Raw genomic sequence first — 18,292 nt, 5'->3', positions numbered from 1 at the left:
GTATAGTATGATCGGCTGACATCGGAGGTCTAAAGCTCTTCACACTGCTGTCATTTTTATTTTCATGCTTAAAGACTTTGATAATTATTGTGTACTAATATCTAAACGTCATTTTATAATTAATTTTAGTGAATTTTTAAAATTATTCTCCAAGCAATATCCTATGGAAATTGTATGTTTCCTATAAATAATTCCTTATATTTTCAGAACCGTATTTCCTTTGTTTTTATAGATTGCTAGGAATTATTTCCAATATGTAATTCTATTAATTATGGAATTAATTGAATTCTGAAGTAGCCTGTCTAAGAGATTTCAAGTATAGAAAAGTTGTGCTATATTATAGGTCGTGTCAAAAATCGAAAATGAACGTTAAAATGAGAAATCTGAAGACATGAATAAATAAGTAATATAAATATTAATGAATTCCTCATTATTATCTATGAATAATTTGAATCCTTTGCCATACATTGAAATTGTACACAGAGTGTTCATTTCTGTGAGAAGAAAGCCAGTAAATTATAGATGTTAAATTGGTTGCCTATACATTAAGTGATTTTGAGTTGCTATTTCCTTCATTCACTTCATCAGTAATTTCTTTTTCAAAATATTTCTCTTATTTTTCAAAACTATAAGTAATCTTAAGATATTGTCATTTATGCAATATTTATATTTAAGTATTTTCCATCTATAGGTAGAGCTTGGATATAATTGGCGAGTACTGTCAAAATTGAAAAAAAAAAGACAGAAACATCCGTGATTCTATAAGCAGAAGAAGCACAATGCAATTTCAAACAGAGACAACCAATCTTAGAAGTTTGTTTTGTAGTATGATCGGATTGGTTTCAATTTTTCTGTTTACATTTTAGTCATAGTCAGTGCTTGTTGTGTACGAGGTGCGCGTGTATTTCAAAAGTTTCGAACTTTTTTATAATACGAAAATATGAAACAATTGTATGTGTTTTGAACTTTAGAGAATTTCAATTGCTTCCAAACCCAGGTTAGTAAAACAATATTTTAAAAATACAATTTTGATATAACTCAAATAAAAACGTGTGTATAATATTAGTAGTTATGTTAAAAAAACTATAATCACAGCCATTTTAGGTTATAAATTTCAAAGTATTATTAACGGGGTTGGTATAAAGCAGGTAGATATTTTCTACTTTCGATAATATTTGGGATCGTAACTATATAAATCGCAATGTTTGTTGACTCACTTTGCTATAATAAAATATCTGTTTAAATCATAACATTGTGGAATTAGTTAATGAACTATTTTTATCTTGAGTTTGATGATAGACAATATAGGTAGTACGAAATAATTATTCATACGAATAAATAAATATATAATTGGGTAAATAATATTATAAATGAATGTTATTTAAATGATTGTATTTTACAAATGTTTAACATAAGATTATTCAGAATAAACAGTGATTATAATATGATAATTTATTTCAAATTTCGATACATCTTTTCGTTTCATAGTTTATTTTCACAATATGTCACTTTTTGTAATAACGAAAAATTTATTTCCATACGAAAATCAACGGTTTACGACTTCGTATTGCACTTTATGCATTTTAATTAAATATTCAAGTCAATTTATTGATGTGGATATTAGTATTTCTAGTTTCTTTGTTTATTAATATAAAAACGTTATGAAAAAAAAATTGGAAACGTATTTATCACAAGACATGCCTTCAGAACATTCTTAAAAAGCTTCTGTACACGTATCGTGATTCATCGTTGGAATTCCATCTTCGAGGGGATATACATATATATCAACAGGTTTTTTGATACACTACTACATAAAGTTGGCTTCAAAATTGAATGATTATAATTTTCGAGCGATTTTATCGGCTATAATGGTATTGAATATCTATTCATCATTTTTAGAATTATTCATCGAACTTTAGAACTGGACAATTTGTTTAGAAATGAACATACAATGCCGGTCTATTTGTATAAAATAAATTCAATTTTAGCGTTATTATGTACTATATGAATAAAAACCTCAAACAGGTCAATTTTTATTCTTAAATTGACAATTCACAGTATAAAAATATTATCCCCCTCCAGCACCCCCTCTGAATTATAAGCACGTTTTCGAAAATTGTAGAATGAAGATGAAAATGTCGCATAATATTTAAAATTTATTTTTTAATGTACTTTACAATTAAATTTAATGTTCAAATTGACCACCATTCACTTATTGACAATAACCGAGGCAATTTTGGAATTTTCGTTCATTTTGTATGACCTTAGGGGTTATTTTGTTAATTTCTTCTGTCATCCTAACTTTTAAATGGGCAATTGTAAGGGTGGAATTTTTCTTTATGTAAAACTCTCAAAATAGATGATTTATTCACATCATTGTCGATGGCAAGTTCTCGAGTGGTCTTATGCGGATTTTTGTCAATATCTAGAAGTACATCTAATTTTTTTCATCAGTAAATTGAACATTTCTACCTGGTGTTTCGATATTTTTTACATTTTTTACATTTTCTCAAAACTTTTTTTCAATTTTGCTAACTGTAGACTGCGAAACGTGTTGACCAGGGTATTTATTATAAAAAATTTCACAAACCTCCTTTTGAGTTCTTTTTTTATTTTCACAACCAATCATAATTGAAATGTCTTTTAGTTACTTTAAATACCTAAATGACAGCAGCCTACTAGATACACATCAGTTGTTTATTTGGCTTTTTGACTAATATTTTAGTATCGTCGTCTAGAGTTTTGCGAATCAATGACGCAAATTATCAATAACAATCCACAATTGTTAAACAATATTTGCTTTTCTGATGAATGCTCATGGTCATTAAATGGCTTAGTAAGTAGGCATAATTGTAGATATTGGGCTGAAAGTGATCCACATATTATGCGTGAATTCCATACACAACATCCCCAAAAGTTAAACGTTTGGTGTGGTATCCTAGGTGACCACATTGTCGGACCTTTCTTCATCAACGGAAATTTAAATGGTGAATCATATCTTGAGTTACTCAGGGAAGGGATTGACCCACGTATTACAACAATAATAGAAAATGATGATAACCTTTCCGAAGATTTACTGGTATTTCAACAAGACGGAGCTCCCCCACACTATGCTATGCCTGTCCGACAATTTTTAAACGAAACATTCCCCGCTCGTTGGATAGGTAGAAGGGGGCAGATGATGGAGTGGCCACCTAGGTCACCGGATTTAACACCCCTAGACTTCTTTTTATGGGGGTATTTAAAAACAAAAGTTTATGCTACCCAACCAGAATCTCTGGATGATTTACGAGAGAGGATAGAAAATGAATGTCGACAATTAAATCCAGCCGTATTAAGCAATGTCAGAGAGGCATTTCAAAATAGATTATACCATTGTATGGAAGTGAATGGTACTCATTTTGAACACTTATTGTAACTTCATAATAAATAGCACAGTTAAAAAGATTAAAGAGTTTGAACTGTTGTACAACCCATTTTAGTACAGGCAAATAAGGTGAAAGTAAATAATAAGTAAAATTTGTGTAAAGTAAAAGAAAAATTGTTTATCTCATAAACTAACCACTTTAACCTACAAGTATTATACATTTTTGAAATCAGCTCAAAGAGGAGTATCCAAATTTTACATAAAAAATATGAAAAGTAATTTAAAAAAATAAAGTTGATGCTGCTAGGGGTGAGGGGGTGGCTTTTCCAGTAAGTTTAAATAAACCATAATGCTTGCCCCTTCCAACATAAATTGATGTGTTTTTGGATTTTTTCTAAATACCAGTATTACAAAAGTTATTAAAGGTGGATACTTTTATCTGAAAAGCACTGTATATATATATATATATATATATATATATATATATATATATATATATATATATATATATATATATATATATATATATATATATATATATATATATATATTGATGTTATTAGAGTTTGGTTGAAAACAAATGAATATTTCGAGGGGTCGCAGTGCAAAAAAGTGGTTTTTGACCTTTGCTCACCTCTGCAAGTCAAACTAAAAGCGACTGAAAAATGAAATTTCACATGTAGGTTCAATTAGTTCCGAGATGATTTCCTGTCTAAGGTCGAAATTTCCATCTCCACCCCTCTCCATTTTATGGTCATTTTTGTTATATTTTCTTATTTTTTGGCCAGAAAAAGTTTAACTAGAGGGTTCGAACTTCGCATGCAAGTAGGGGTGATGTTGAAGAATTGTCTTTCTCAAGTTCAAAGTTTTCTTCTTCAGTTCTTCTAGCACAAAACGCCCGAAATCATTTTGATCGTTGTAATTGTTGAACTGGACCGCCTCCTATTTAATGAATAATACTAGTATGATTTTTTTTACTTCCCATTTTCGAAATTTCTTGTCATTATGACAATTTTTTCTTTGTTGTCAATTGGAATTGAACAAGAGGGTTCGAGACCACCGGGTCTATTGAAATTATGAATTTTCATTCGAGAGAGAGAGAGAGTTAACTTGTGAAATGAAAAGTTATTGAGGAATAGCAAATTTTCCATATAAAGAAATAAGATTGAGAATTGATATCATTTCCAAGAAATTCATTTTATGGAAAGATTTGTTTGTGTATTAGTTAAATTCTTCATTCGACGAAAAATTCGATTTTCGTGATGGAGCTCTGCTGCTCACGGCTTTTTTTCTTGACTTTGAGGAATCAAATACAACCGTGACGCGTCATATTATTGTTAATTAATAAAGCAGCAGTTATGGATTTTGGATCGACGTATCGCCCTTTTTAATAAAATTGATCTAAAATTTATATTTCGAAATAACCTTTTATTGAAGTATAATTTTCAAGTAGGTATAACTGGTAAACATTGAAGATAAATAAGTTATAAGCGTTAGTTAGATAAATAATAAATATTAAGCAATTTGAAAATTTTTTTTTCCTGGCTTTGGTCCGCGCAAAGTTTATCTTGGTCTATGCTTGCGCGTTAATATATTTTTACTATTTTTAGAGTGTAAAAAGATCTTCCTCCTGAGCAACTTGTAGTGAGAATACTCAAAAAAATTTCCAATAATTTCCCAATTTCCACTTTCGGTTAAACATCTTCCATTTTTGCTAAGGAATCATCATTGCTCGTCTCATCTGAATTGTCAGAATACTCACTGACTAGTTTATCGGCAAGATATTCAGATTTGTTTGTATCTATCATCAAAAAAAATTTTATAACGTTTTCTACGTTCACTTTTACGCCTCCCTATTTGTTCATTGTCTAGAGGAGGGTAATAAACAGTGAAATTTTTTTTCCATAGAAAGTTGATCTTTTCTTTACTCTGAATCATCTGGCAAAATTCTTCTGTTCTTTTCGGCGACGATTATCATAACGATAATAATCGTGAATTTAGCTTTTTCTTCGTACTCAGGAAAATTGTCAGTGTCTCATGTTTTGGCTTGAGATTCTTGAAGCTTCTCACCAAACAATGACTAAGATTACATCTCTGCTTTCAGTAATCAATTCCAGTGCATCAATTACTGCATGTCTACTAGGTCGAGAACTACGACCGAAATCGGAGTTGACGCTCTTAAAGTAGCGGCCACCGACTCCGAATTTCTGTAGTAAATTTTTAAGATTTGCAGACGTTGTTCGTTCGTGTACTTCACCATGATGAAAAGGTTATATCTACTGAATAAACTGACAGTTACAGTTCGATGTTAAGTGAAAAGGTGCGTTCATAAACTAAATAGAAAATTGTCAAGTCTCTATTGGAAAACCCTATAGTAATTGCTAGATATTTTTTATTCCTAGATGTAATTCCCTTTTACATGTGTATTTTTAAATTTAATGAATGGATTATGGGTTGTAAATTACGTACAGACTCACGTTAGAACCCGACTAGTATGTAGCGTGTCTACAATAAAAGCATATATTAGTACAAAAACGGATCTTGTCGAGTAACGCTTAGTGATTAAATAATAGAGTTTAAGAGTTGATCCTAATTTGAGGTATACGTTCGTCCGCTATAGTAGTAGAAAATTTATCTGAACTATATTAACTCATCCATTATTTCCATTCAGTCTGGCACCTACTTTCTGTTCCTAAAGGGGTTTCAAAGAAAAGATGAAATGAAGGTAACGACAAAGGCATAATTTATTTTTGTTAATGATTTGTAAAAAAAAAACTCAATGGAATCAAAAATTTTGTAAAATACGTACAAATATCAAAGTAGGTGTATCGAACTCACTATCACCCAACTTGCTTATCGCAACCCACATTCTAAATAAACATTAATATCGATATTGGGTTAAGGTGATCATACAAATTGCCTTATTATAATTACACATACCTTTTTAGTATGCATTTTCCGTAAATATCAAAAAGGTACTAAAAGTATACAAATACGTACACTGTTTATAATATCGTTAGTTTTACGAGTGATATTCAGAGAGTAGAAAATGTTTACTCAAACTTTTCAGAACGTCTTACTAAAGCTTCTTTCATTATCGCTGTTAAATATTTTAGCCCTTAACATGGCCTTCAGCTTTAAGAACAAAAATTTTCAAAATTAGCGTTATATGGTAGGTGTTCGACCTCTGTGAAACCTTAATCGTGTAGCCTTGGAAAGTAAAGTATGAGTGAAAATTTTATTGTCTCGTGACCAAAAAGGCATACGACTGCTAACTTTCAATTGTTTAGTGAAACCACCGTCAAAAAGAACTATTCTCAACAACCTCGCTCCAAAATAATCAGGAAAAGAAGTTCTGCATTTATTATTTTTGAAACAGGAGTTGAAATTTTTATATGTTTACATGGCAAAAGACAAAATAGATCAACCATAGACGCTATATTCATCTTAAGACAGATTGCCGAAAAGGCCATAGAGTACAATAAAACCGCGTTTATGTGCTTCATAGACTTAACAAAAGCATTTGACAGAGTGAGATTACATGACGTCATTGAGCTACTAAAAGAACGAGGCGTAAACCAAAGGACAATAGACATCATTCGGGACATGAACAACGGAAATAGCACATATGTAAGAGTAAACAACGAACTCTCCAGTAAAATGCCAGTATCAACAGGGATCAGACAAGGAGATAGTCTCAGCCCAATACTCTTCAACATTATAATGGACGAAATCATAAAAGAAGTCAAAACAGCAGGCAGAGGATACAGAATGGGAAAACATGAGTTTAAGATAGTTTGCTACGCTGATGACGCGGTTGTGATATCTGAAGATGAGGATAATCTGCAAAAACTGCTACACAGATTTGAAACAGTTGCAGAAGAATTCAATATGATCATATCGAAACAAAAGACACAATCCTTGACAATAGCGACAGAACCAAGAAGATGCAAACTGGCAATTTATAATAAAAGTGTAGAACAGGTTATATCTTTTAAATATTTAGGGGTTAACATCACGAGCAATAGGAACTTGAAACAAGAAGTCAAAACGCAAACAACAGCAGCATCTAGGATATCAGGATTCCTTCGAACCGTGATATGAACGCTCAATCACAGGGAAAACACTAAGAGACAAAATAAGGAGCAATGAAATTAGAAGAATGTGTGACGCTCCGGATATAGTGAGATGGGCCTAGAACTAGAAGAAGAGCATGGAGAGATCATGTCAATAAAATGGACGACGATCGACTGGCGAAAATAGCAAAGGAAGAGAGACCCAATACAAGTAGACCGCCTGGAAGACCACCAAAGCGCTGGTATGAGAGCTGGTCCACGGAGTCACAACTTAGGCTGCCTATTTGAAAACACAAGACATAGTCTTAAAATGAGAAGAAGAAGACATGACGAAAGAATTTAAAACGTAAAGGGAACACAAATAAATGAATGAAAAAAAATATTGTAATTGGAGCCGAAATTAAGTGTTTTTTTTTAATGATAAGACAACTCACAAAAAAACAGGTGCCTACGAATTCTTATCAACAATAACGATCTAATTGGATCTTGGAAAGAAAAAATTTTCATTCCACCAACAGATGCAAAGAAATTGAAAAATGATAATTCGGTACTCCCTAAAATGTTTGGTATACCAAACTGCACAAATCTGACAAACTTCTGTGGGTAATTGTAACAAAAATTTAAACTCCTCTCACTCCATTATTTGAAAAATATTTTATACCAAAATAAATACTATATCAAAAATACATGGAATTTCAAAGAAAAAAAAATTCATCATCTAAAATAATTTCTGTCCCCTATTAGTTTAGCCATGTAGTCATGTCTTTCTCTGTCAAATCTATATTCGAGGATATATTGAAAAATTCTTAGCCTTCTATAGAACCAAACAAAAATTCAATGTCAAAATATTTTATAACTCAACATATTCTCCTCTTAATTGGATACAGCGAACCTGCAACGTCTCTAGACCTTTAAAAAAAATGTTTCTTCTTGCTCTACAAACCAGACCTCCGTAGCTTTTATTACCTCCTCGTTGGAAGAAAATTTACGACCTTTTAAACTTTTTTTCAGTTAAGGAAAGAGATGATAGTTGGACGGAGCCAAATCTGGTGAATAAGGTGGGTGTTCTAGTAATTCAAACCCTAAATCACGAATTTTTTGCATGGAAAAATGAGATTTGTGTGCAGGGGCGTTGTCCTGCAAAAACAAGACACCTTTGGATGACTTTTCTTTTTAATTTTTTCCCGTAGAGTGGTCAGTAATGTCGAATAGTAATTCTCCAGTTATCGTTCTACCCTTATCCAAAACATCAATCGTGATTACTCCATGGCAATCCCTAAAAACTGAAACAAGAACTTTTCCACCAGATTTTTGGACACGAAACTTCTTAGGTCTTGGAGAACCAGAGTGTCGCCATTCCATCGATTGTTGCTTTGTTTCTGGATCGCAGAAATGTATCCAAGTCTCATTCACAGTAACAATTCGGTTTAAGAAGTCTACATCGTTTTCAAATCGAGCACATATCGAACGCGACGCTTCTACCCTTGCACGCTTTTGGTCAACATTCAAATATTTGGGAATCCATTTTGCAGCAATTGTTCTCATGTCCAAATTGACGTGAACTATATGATGAACGCGTTCGTGTGAAATATTCAGTGCTTCAGATATCCGTTTTAGCCCAATTTGAAGGTCTGATAAAATCATGACATGAACTGCATCGATATTTTCGGGGACAGACACAGAAACTGGCCTTCCTGATCGGTCATTATCTTCAATGGACAATTTACGTCTTTTGAAGCTTGCAGTCCAATTTTTTACGGTCGCATACGAAGGACGTTGATCACCAAGGGTATTAAGCATATCTTCGTAAATCTGCTTACCTCTTAACCCTTTTAAATACAGGTACTTGATGATAGATGGATACTCCAATTTTTCGATTTTCACAATTTCGGTGGACATCTTTTATATTTTAATTTATTGCGTAACTCTGGTTTACTTTTTTGACGTCAAACTTTACACTGACACTTCTAATAAGTTATTGTTCGTTGCTATGGTAACGCAATATTTTGTTTATGCATGGAACTGGTCTAGGCTACTAGGCTAACTAAATATCAATACATCCTCGTATGTTGGTGGGTTTGTTGTTGTCTCAGTCGTTCTGTCAGTCTAGTTTTGGTTGATATTTATTGGTGAATTTTTTATTTATGATGTGCTTTTGATTTTTGATCTCATTGAACTCAACATTTCCCATCAGTTTCTCTTGGGCCGAAGCGTTTTTAGTAAAATTGCATGTGACCGTGCATGTGCATGTTTTCTTTGCGTGGGTAAAATTTTTCCATTGGGTTTGCCATGTCGTGAGTACTAGTGTTGTTTGGTCTTTACACCAATTTTTGTCATACGCGCATTTAGGATCATTGGAACACTTGTTTCGGTTTATGTTTTTTTTTTATTTTCTACGCCGGTCAGAACAATATCTTCCGCTAATTTAATGTTTTATGTCAAATCAAGATCACAGAACCTCCCGCACGTGGATCATCTTCTAATTATTCTCGTCCCAAGCGAAACAACTTAATTTCTTCTCTCTAAATAAAATGTCTGTTTTCAATTGTACCCCGTATTCAATAATTATTTATAGTTTTTAAATAAACTGTGTGATGTAACAATCCCATTCCTTTGTCTAATAATGGTGTTAATTTCCTTGTACGGATTAATATTTTCACGTGGTTAGTTTAAGGTATCCAACTGTAAAAAGCTATACAGGAACTGTACCTACCTCTCTTTCTAACTGAATATATCCGTTAATTAAAATTAAACAATCTGTGCGTGTGTAGGAAATGATAGTTGATGCGAAACGAACTTGAAAATTTTCATATTCTGTAAAAACTTTTTTGGAATAGTATATAAGCATTAATGCATCTTGATTTTAGGTCTCTTCTTTTTCCGATATGTAGATGATTGCATTACTACCATAATAAAAAATTCAATTCTTATCATAAAAAACTTCAATTCACAATCGAAATCGAAGAAAATAATAAAATCAATTTCCTTAATGTCACATTATATAAAATTAACAATAACATAAAAACAGAATGGTATACAGAACCAACATGGTCCTCAAAATATTTTAACATCAATTCGTATCATCCTTTGTGACAAAAAAGATCAGTGATAATAAGTTTGGCTGATAGATCAGATACTGAATTTAAATGCTCTCAGCTATTCAAAAAGCAAAAACTGCATTGAAAAAAAATAATTATCCGGAAAAAATCATAAATAACATATTCAAGAAAAGGATAAACAGATACTACAATCAATTTAAAAACAAAACAGAAACGAAACATCAAAACATAAAACATTTTTCTTTACCATATGTACAAGGACTTTGCCAACAATTATCGAATTATTTTAATAAATATGATATTAGTATAATTCATAAAGGACATAATACATTATCCAAATATCTCACTAAATTAAAATCTAAAACACCAAAAAAATAAAAGAAGTAATATTATATATCTAGTGTCTTGTACTAATTGTGACGCTGTCTACATAGGGCAAACATCTCAGCGTTTAGAAAATAGACTAAGAGGTCATCAATACGATAAAAAAATAGAAATGCATTAATTGACCATGAAATATCAAAAAAAAACATAAATTCAATTATAAAGATTCAAAAATTCTTGGAACAGAATCTAATAGACGAAAAAGAGAATTTTAGAAATGGTTCACATTCATAAAAACGGAAAAGCTATAAATGATAAAAAAGATCTGAATAATTTAAGTAAAATTTATAGCTCTATTTTGTAAAATATAATAAAATTTAATTGATTATCGCTATATATTTGAGATGTGGGAACCAAAGAAAAAATTAATTTTTTCGCATTGGCACAAAGTACTAAGTTGATTTTATTCTTATTTTGATATTCAGGATGAAGGTGATCTATAGATCAATATAAATAAGCAAATTGTCAGTGTCAATATCATACTTTGATAAAGTCGAAACGTCAAATTTTATCTTTCCTTTATACTTTTCGGATCGAGACATATTTTTGTGAAGTTTTCTTTCTTGCGAATTCAGACTTGTATGTTTTAAAATGAGTAAAACTAAGGAACTAATACCTGAAACTCTTAGCATTATTCGCAAGTCTTCATATTCTAGACTAGGGGTGGGCAAATACTTTTAAGCGGAGGCCAAAATGAAATTTTCAAAATGTCCCCCGGGTCGGACTATACGCTGTACTCACGCAAATGATTTGGGTGGTTTTATCTCTGTTCAAGAAATTTTTTGACAAAGACACTATAAGTATAATTTTAAAGCATTTGGACAGAGGAATTTGAGTTAATAAAAATAATAATAAGAGTAAATTGTCCATTTTTTTCTATTTACAATTAGTAAAACCATGAAATTATCGGTTGAAACTCGTGCAGTAATAGCATGTATTCATAGTCTAAGCAAAAGTATGCGTACAATTGCCACCGAATCAAAAATACCTCGAATACAAAGTGGAAAAATATGCATCCACTAAGAACTTTGACCATAGAAAACGTTCAGGGCTGTCTCGAGAAACTACAAACTCTGAAGATAAACGTATTGTATTAATTAGTGAACGTGATAAACGGATCACGGGCCCAGATATAGCAGCTCAAATCAATGAATCTATGGATCTGCCTTTCAATACTTTTATATTTATAAGGAGACAGAGAGACGCTGGCCTTTTTTAGAAGAGTTGCCTGTGTTGTTGAGTTGCAGTGGGCTTGAGATTTGACGTATGAAGATTGGGGGAGAGGTTCATGGTGTGATGAGTCAAAGTTTGAGGTTTTTTGAAAGAACGATCTATGTTAAATCCTGACTGTAAACCGAGGCGGAGACTCGGTGATAGCTAGGGGGTGCTTTGAAGGACAAACTGGATACCTGATAAAAATTTGGGAGAATAAAAAAATACTCATCTTCCAGCATGACAACGATCCAAAGTTGTGCAAAGAGTATTTCAAAGAATTAGAAATAAAGAATGCGCTGAAAGCAATGATTTGGACAAATTTACTTTGAAAGTTAGCAAACAGTGTCCTACTTCCACTCTATATCTTTGGAATATCATGAAAAAAACGAATGGATTAGAATAGACGACGATTATATGTTAAAATTGTTACAGAGATGCCAAATTTGTGCAGATAATGCGAGATAATAAAAGCAAAAGATAGTTACATCAATGAATCAGAAATTTAAATATGTAACAGTTACAGACTATAGTTTTATTACTATTATATTCTTATCTATATATGTTTTTAAAAATATAAATATCAAAATCGATCGTATTGTTTTTATTCGCTGTATGACGCAAACTATAGGTGGGCAAAAAGTTTTTACCGATTGTGTATATATATGTAACAAATGCGTTTCTATATTCTCACATATACAAAATCGTTTGAAATTCTAATGCGGCGATCATTCGATCAGCATTAAGTAATCGTGGGGCACTCACCTTGCAGATAACTTTTACATTTGTAAGTTTTCGTGCAAAATATTACTCAATTCAAGGATCAACTTGAATAATAAAAGGTTAAATTTTACACGTGAAAAGTGTTACAGCACTCCTGAACGAAAATCCTAAATAGCCGTAGACACTTTTCACAAATTTTATAGCGTCAATTTCCTCCAACAAATTGGAGGAGCTCAGGCACCTAGAAAACGACAATATGCAAAGTAATTGAGACAGAGAAACCAATTAGATCAAAGAATGAGCAAGAAAAAACTGAATGTATATAATTTTTCGAAAAAATAACGGAAGTGAATGTAATTATGTAGATTTGGTCAATTATGTTATTATAATTTTATTTCTTGATGTAATTTAAGAAGCCATATTAAAATCCGCACATAATTAAAATATAATACGTAAAGACTGATTTCTAAGAATAGATATTATAGAACGAGTTTATGTAAAATTGTTTATTCTTCAGCAAAATGCTTACAAATCGTCATATATTAACAAATATAACGAATAACAAATTTATATTATATTTATATTAAAAAATTAATGTGTTGTGAATCCATCCTTTGCATACGTCTGAAAAGTAAAAGTTTCGGGATCACGTAACACGAATTCACTTGAGTTTTTTGAATAGTTATGAGTAAAATTATTCATGGGTAGTTATGAGGGAAATTATTCTTAGTCTTTCAAAAAATGATTTACTCAAGCTTCCTTGGGTAATTATGAGCAAAACTTGGGTCTTGGTCCTGTTAAAAATTATTCACTTGAGCTTTTTGGCTACTTATGAGTGAAAGTAGGTCGTGCAAAGAAGGATTAACTTGAAATTCATGAGTAGTTTGTAAGGCTGGTCTTGGTTTTGCAAAAAAGATTTACTTAAGTTTACAGATAGTTATGGGTGAAACTTAGTCTAGCGAAAAAGGATTTAGTCGAGTTTCATGGATAGTTTCTTACACTGTGCTGTAATGTTTGGGAATGGGAAATCAAAAATTTTGTTTGTTGGTGAGGGTGGAGAATGATAGTTCTGAAGACTGTGACGGGTAGGATTCGAACTAAAATAGAGTGGTGTGTAATTTAGAATAAATTGCTATTTTTACGGGGAGATTAGGGCTACAGAAGCAGAAGGACGAGGATCGAAGACCTATTGACGTGCAGAGTAATCAATTCTAGACTGCTTCCAGGGTGCCGTCGAATGCCCGAGTCCTAAGACTCATCGCTTAGCTGAGATATTGATTTCATCGTTTTTTGAGATAACGTGCCAATTGACGTATAACTTCCTTCAGGAACTAAGAGTTCCAAGGTTCACTTCTGGTGTGCGGAGCTTTCGCAACGGACCGATCGGATTTCCGAAGTCTCTCGCCAGTCGGGAGTTTGAGTGGCATCCAGGCGCTGTGGAAGTTCGTTTATTATAAAAATTTTAATTTTTTTGATATGCACAGTATGGATATTGAAGAATTTATAATAGTTTCTTGCTTGCTGACAGAGTATGTATGGTATGGCAGGAGTATGGATAATATCACACATTATTCCCTGATCTGATTGATGATTACTCCATATTTGTTCAATACTTGCATGACTATATTCCAGGAATTCCTGATACTGTTGACACTCCGTACTAATGATTCGGAATGAATGCCCCTTCTCAGATTCTCATCGGCATTGCCGATCTGCGATACGTACGATGCGTGCGTGTGCTCCGTTCGATGACGACAAGGGCGTAAATACCTTTATGGAGCAGCACTCTGCTTTTACAAAGCACTTCTTGTTAAGGTCAAAACATTACAGTACAGTTAAGGGAACTATTTATCTGTGATTCCGGAACTCTCATGTAACAGAAATAGTTTAATACATTTCCATAGTTTTCAGCAAAAATCGCCTTTCATTTGTCGAGCGTCTGAATTTTCAATAAACCCCTTGGATGATAGGGTTCAATTCCGCAGATTGAGTAAATTAATCTAGAAGTTTGACTTTGAGGCATTTTGTTTCCAAACCATTTTATTTTCATACAAAATTTGATCAAATTTAAGGCTTATCTAGACAATGCATGGACTAATACTTTTATTCTTATTAGCAAAAGGAAAGTAGGAAAATATTTGTTAGGGCTAAAGTCAAATAGCTGGGGTGTTTCCATTCAAAATCGATAACAACTGTAACCAAATTCAATTTCAACGATATTCAGTTAGTACTCCACCTTTTTCAAGACGCCGTATATAAGAGAGAATTAGAAAGGTTATAAATGCATACGAAACAAAAATTTTCAGTTAATTTTCGAGTAATAAACAATCTGTTTCTATTATGTTATATGAAATGTCCAACTGCCCATCACTTGTAATTTACCAACTTCCTGCGTTCCCCTCTGCAAACGACAGATACTCTTTGTTCGGTTTGCATGACTAGACCTCCAGGTGTTTCGCAATCATTTAAATAACAGCCGATGTATGCACGTTGAATTTATGTTTGTAAGAACAGAAAATATCGCGAATATAACTTTTATATATTTATTTTTAGATACGACAAAGTTTTTTAGGTAACTGGTTTTATTTATGTTTCAAGTAATTACCACCTATATCAAGGCAATTGAAATTTTATTTGGTTTCGATAGTGAAGAACTAAAATATGAGCTTGACTTCTCCAATCAATATGGATAAGAGATACTAAGCAACTGTTACTTGTTAGAACTTGCATATTCCATGTTCAGTATAACGTGTCGAGACTTGCCGTTGGTTGTTGCGCCGGTCGTCGTCCCGTCCGCAACGCTTGTTCAGACGTGCAAATTGATACGACTTGTGGTGTATGTGTTTCGTGTTTATAATCTTGCATGAACTTGTTCGATTCTTCACCAATATAAATACGAATGTCAAGGAACTGTCTTATCCACCGACCAGTTCTAGTGGCGAAAATTTTGTAGATAGATAGATTGCTTCAATTTTTGATTAATGCAGTTAACAAAATGAGATTGAATAAGCTCTTAGTTATACAATTGTGCAATGAAAATGATGAAGACTCCCAAGATTGCTGTTCGAAGTACGCTGGTGGTAGAAAGGTGCATATTTATCAAGATTCTATTTATTTTTTGACGACTCTCAGTTTTAGAGTTTTACTCGAAAGTAGAGATCCTGATTTAAAAGAAAACCTGATCAATTGTAAAACAGACAGAATTTGACAAATTTGTTCAAAAAATTTAATTATCTCAACTTACAAGGGTACAGTCTCAATTTAATAAAAACAAAGGGTGTAATTTCAGCTTTTCTTGGTGAGTTGAAATTTATGGAGGAAAATATTGATCCGCATGATTTTTATTCAAACTTATCGCATATGTCTCGATGAAGATATTCAATCATACTTTCAATATTTGATTGCACTTCATGATGATTTTAAAATCAGATTTGAAGGTAGTCTGTCCATGGAATTACCACCATGGATCATAAATCCATTTGAGTAAAACTTACACTACATTATAAGTGTTTTGTCTTAATTATATTACGACTGACAATAATGTAATTTTTATATGCAACGGTCTTGTGATAAGGGGTATAATGGTGGTATTTACACTGTTAGATATTTCCTTTTTCCGGGAACTTTGTTATTTCAAATGGATCACCATATATATTTTGTGTTTTTGGAAATCCTTAAAAAATACAGATTACACTGGCCGACAACATTTTCGTTACACAGGCGAGACCTTTATTTTTGAAATAGAAATTCCCGTCCAATAATAGAAAAAATATTTATTAAGCCCTAACACGTACCACTTTTCAATAGCTTAATTATGTTTACATTAGCAGGTAGGTAATTTTATAAAGGGGCGGTTGATATCGGTAAATTTTATGTCCTAAAAAATACCTGAACTATATTATTCACAATAATAAACATAAAAATAATATTAAAAATTAGTATTCTGTTGAGTTTCATAGTAAGTGGTTATTTGTTCACAGTGCAAAAAATTATTATAAATACGAAAATGTCGAGACAAATGAGCCGCAAAACTTCTCTTGGCAAATTTTGCTATATTTGTGGAGAATTTATGGTGAAATCGCAAGACAGGCCATTTTCGGAAAATGGAAAATTCGTTGTTTGCCTTTACGGATATTGATGGTCTAATGAAGGAACTTGATATTGAGCATAATCCCAGTAAGTGGCGCCTATTGATTGACTCGTCTAAATACAGTTTAAAAGCAGTGTTATTACACAATGGAAATTTAAAACCGTCTTTACCTGCTGCTCTGTGAAGATGAAAGAAACTTATGAAAATATTCGCTGTAAGTTTCAACCGGGATCTCAAAATGTTAAGTTTATACCCCTTGTAGATCCCAAAAATGTTCTTTGGATTGATGAAAAACTTTGTAAAGGCTATGGATGAAGAGGATGATTGATTCAATTACCTTGAGAAGTCTTTCTCCAGTTGATTGATGCCAAATAAAGGTATTTTTATTGGACCACAAATAAGAAAATTGCTGGACGATGACAATTATGCAAAAAAGCTCACCAGGCAGGAATTTAGAGCATGGAAGGCATTTTGGGCAACAATATGGATCCAAACTACCAACAGTTGATGAACTTCTATACGCCTACAAATCCTTTGGCGCTCGAATGTCATTGAAAATTCATTTCCTTCATTCCTATCTGATATTTTTTCCCGAACATTTGGGTGCTGTCAGTGATGAGCAGGGTGAAAGGATCCACCAAGATATTAGAACAATGGAAATTCGGTATGAAGGACGATGGGATTCGGCCATGTTGGGAGGTTACTGTTGGTTTTTAATAAGAGAAAGAGAGGCATGTTTATTAGATGTAAATTATGAATATTGTCAGTATATATGATTTAAAAAAACATGAAATTATTTGTTTTTATAAATATTAAATATTTTACCAATAAATATGATTTTATAAATGTAACATTAAAATCTTACGTGTCACAATTATTTTTTTCATATTTATTCATTAATCCTTGTGTTACTAAAAAATATTTTTTTTATCGACCAGTATTATTTTTCTGACAACTCTTATGAATTTCTCCGAATTTCGGTTAGGATATAAATTATTAAAGATATTACACTTTTCTTGTTGACTTCTACACCTATCACCATAAACTAATATCATTAAAATATCAATTTATGGGATAAACGATCCATTGTAACGTAAACTTCAACAGTAATAATTTATTGAAACAGCAAATGTGTTATTTTAGCAGTCATGCAGGTATCCACTTAAATGTATTATTAACTTTAACTGGTATTTAGGGATGAGACCATGAAATGAAAGATAATAAGTATTTCTTAAAGATATTCGAAAAGCGATATACAAGGTGATCTATTTGAAATAACAAAGTTCATTACAACAAATTTATAAAAATGATACAGATATAATTGAGGCGTTCTATACATAAAACTCACTCCGAATGGGAAGTTGGATGGAGTCACTTTATA

General features: G+C 32.2%; 1 protein-coding gene across 1 annotated transcript in view; it reads left to right on the top strand.

The window, feature by feature from the left end:
- Nucleotides 1-743: 743 nt before the first annotated feature.
- The window catches only part of LOC130445032 (pleckstrin homology-like domain family B member 1), a 138,943-nt gene continuing 121,394 nt past the window's right edge, over nucleotides 744-18,292 (top strand). Inside the window, exon 1 of the mRNA XM_056780503.1 lies at nucleotides 744-997. The gene's annotated coding sequence lies outside the window, so the exon portion shown is untranslated. The remainder of the gene's footprint in view (nucleotides 998-18,292) is intronic.

This window comes from Diorhabda sublineata, chromosome 6 (genome assembly GCF_026230105.1).
Source record: "Diorhabda sublineata isolate icDioSubl1.1 chromosome 6, icDioSubl1.1, whole genome shotgun sequence".
Lineage (NCBI taxonomy): Eukaryota > Metazoa > Arthropoda > Insecta > Coleoptera > Chrysomelidae > Diorhabda > Diorhabda sublineata.
The sequence above is the reverse complement of the archived record's forward strand: the minus strand, read 5'-3'. Positions and strand labels throughout refer to the sequence as shown.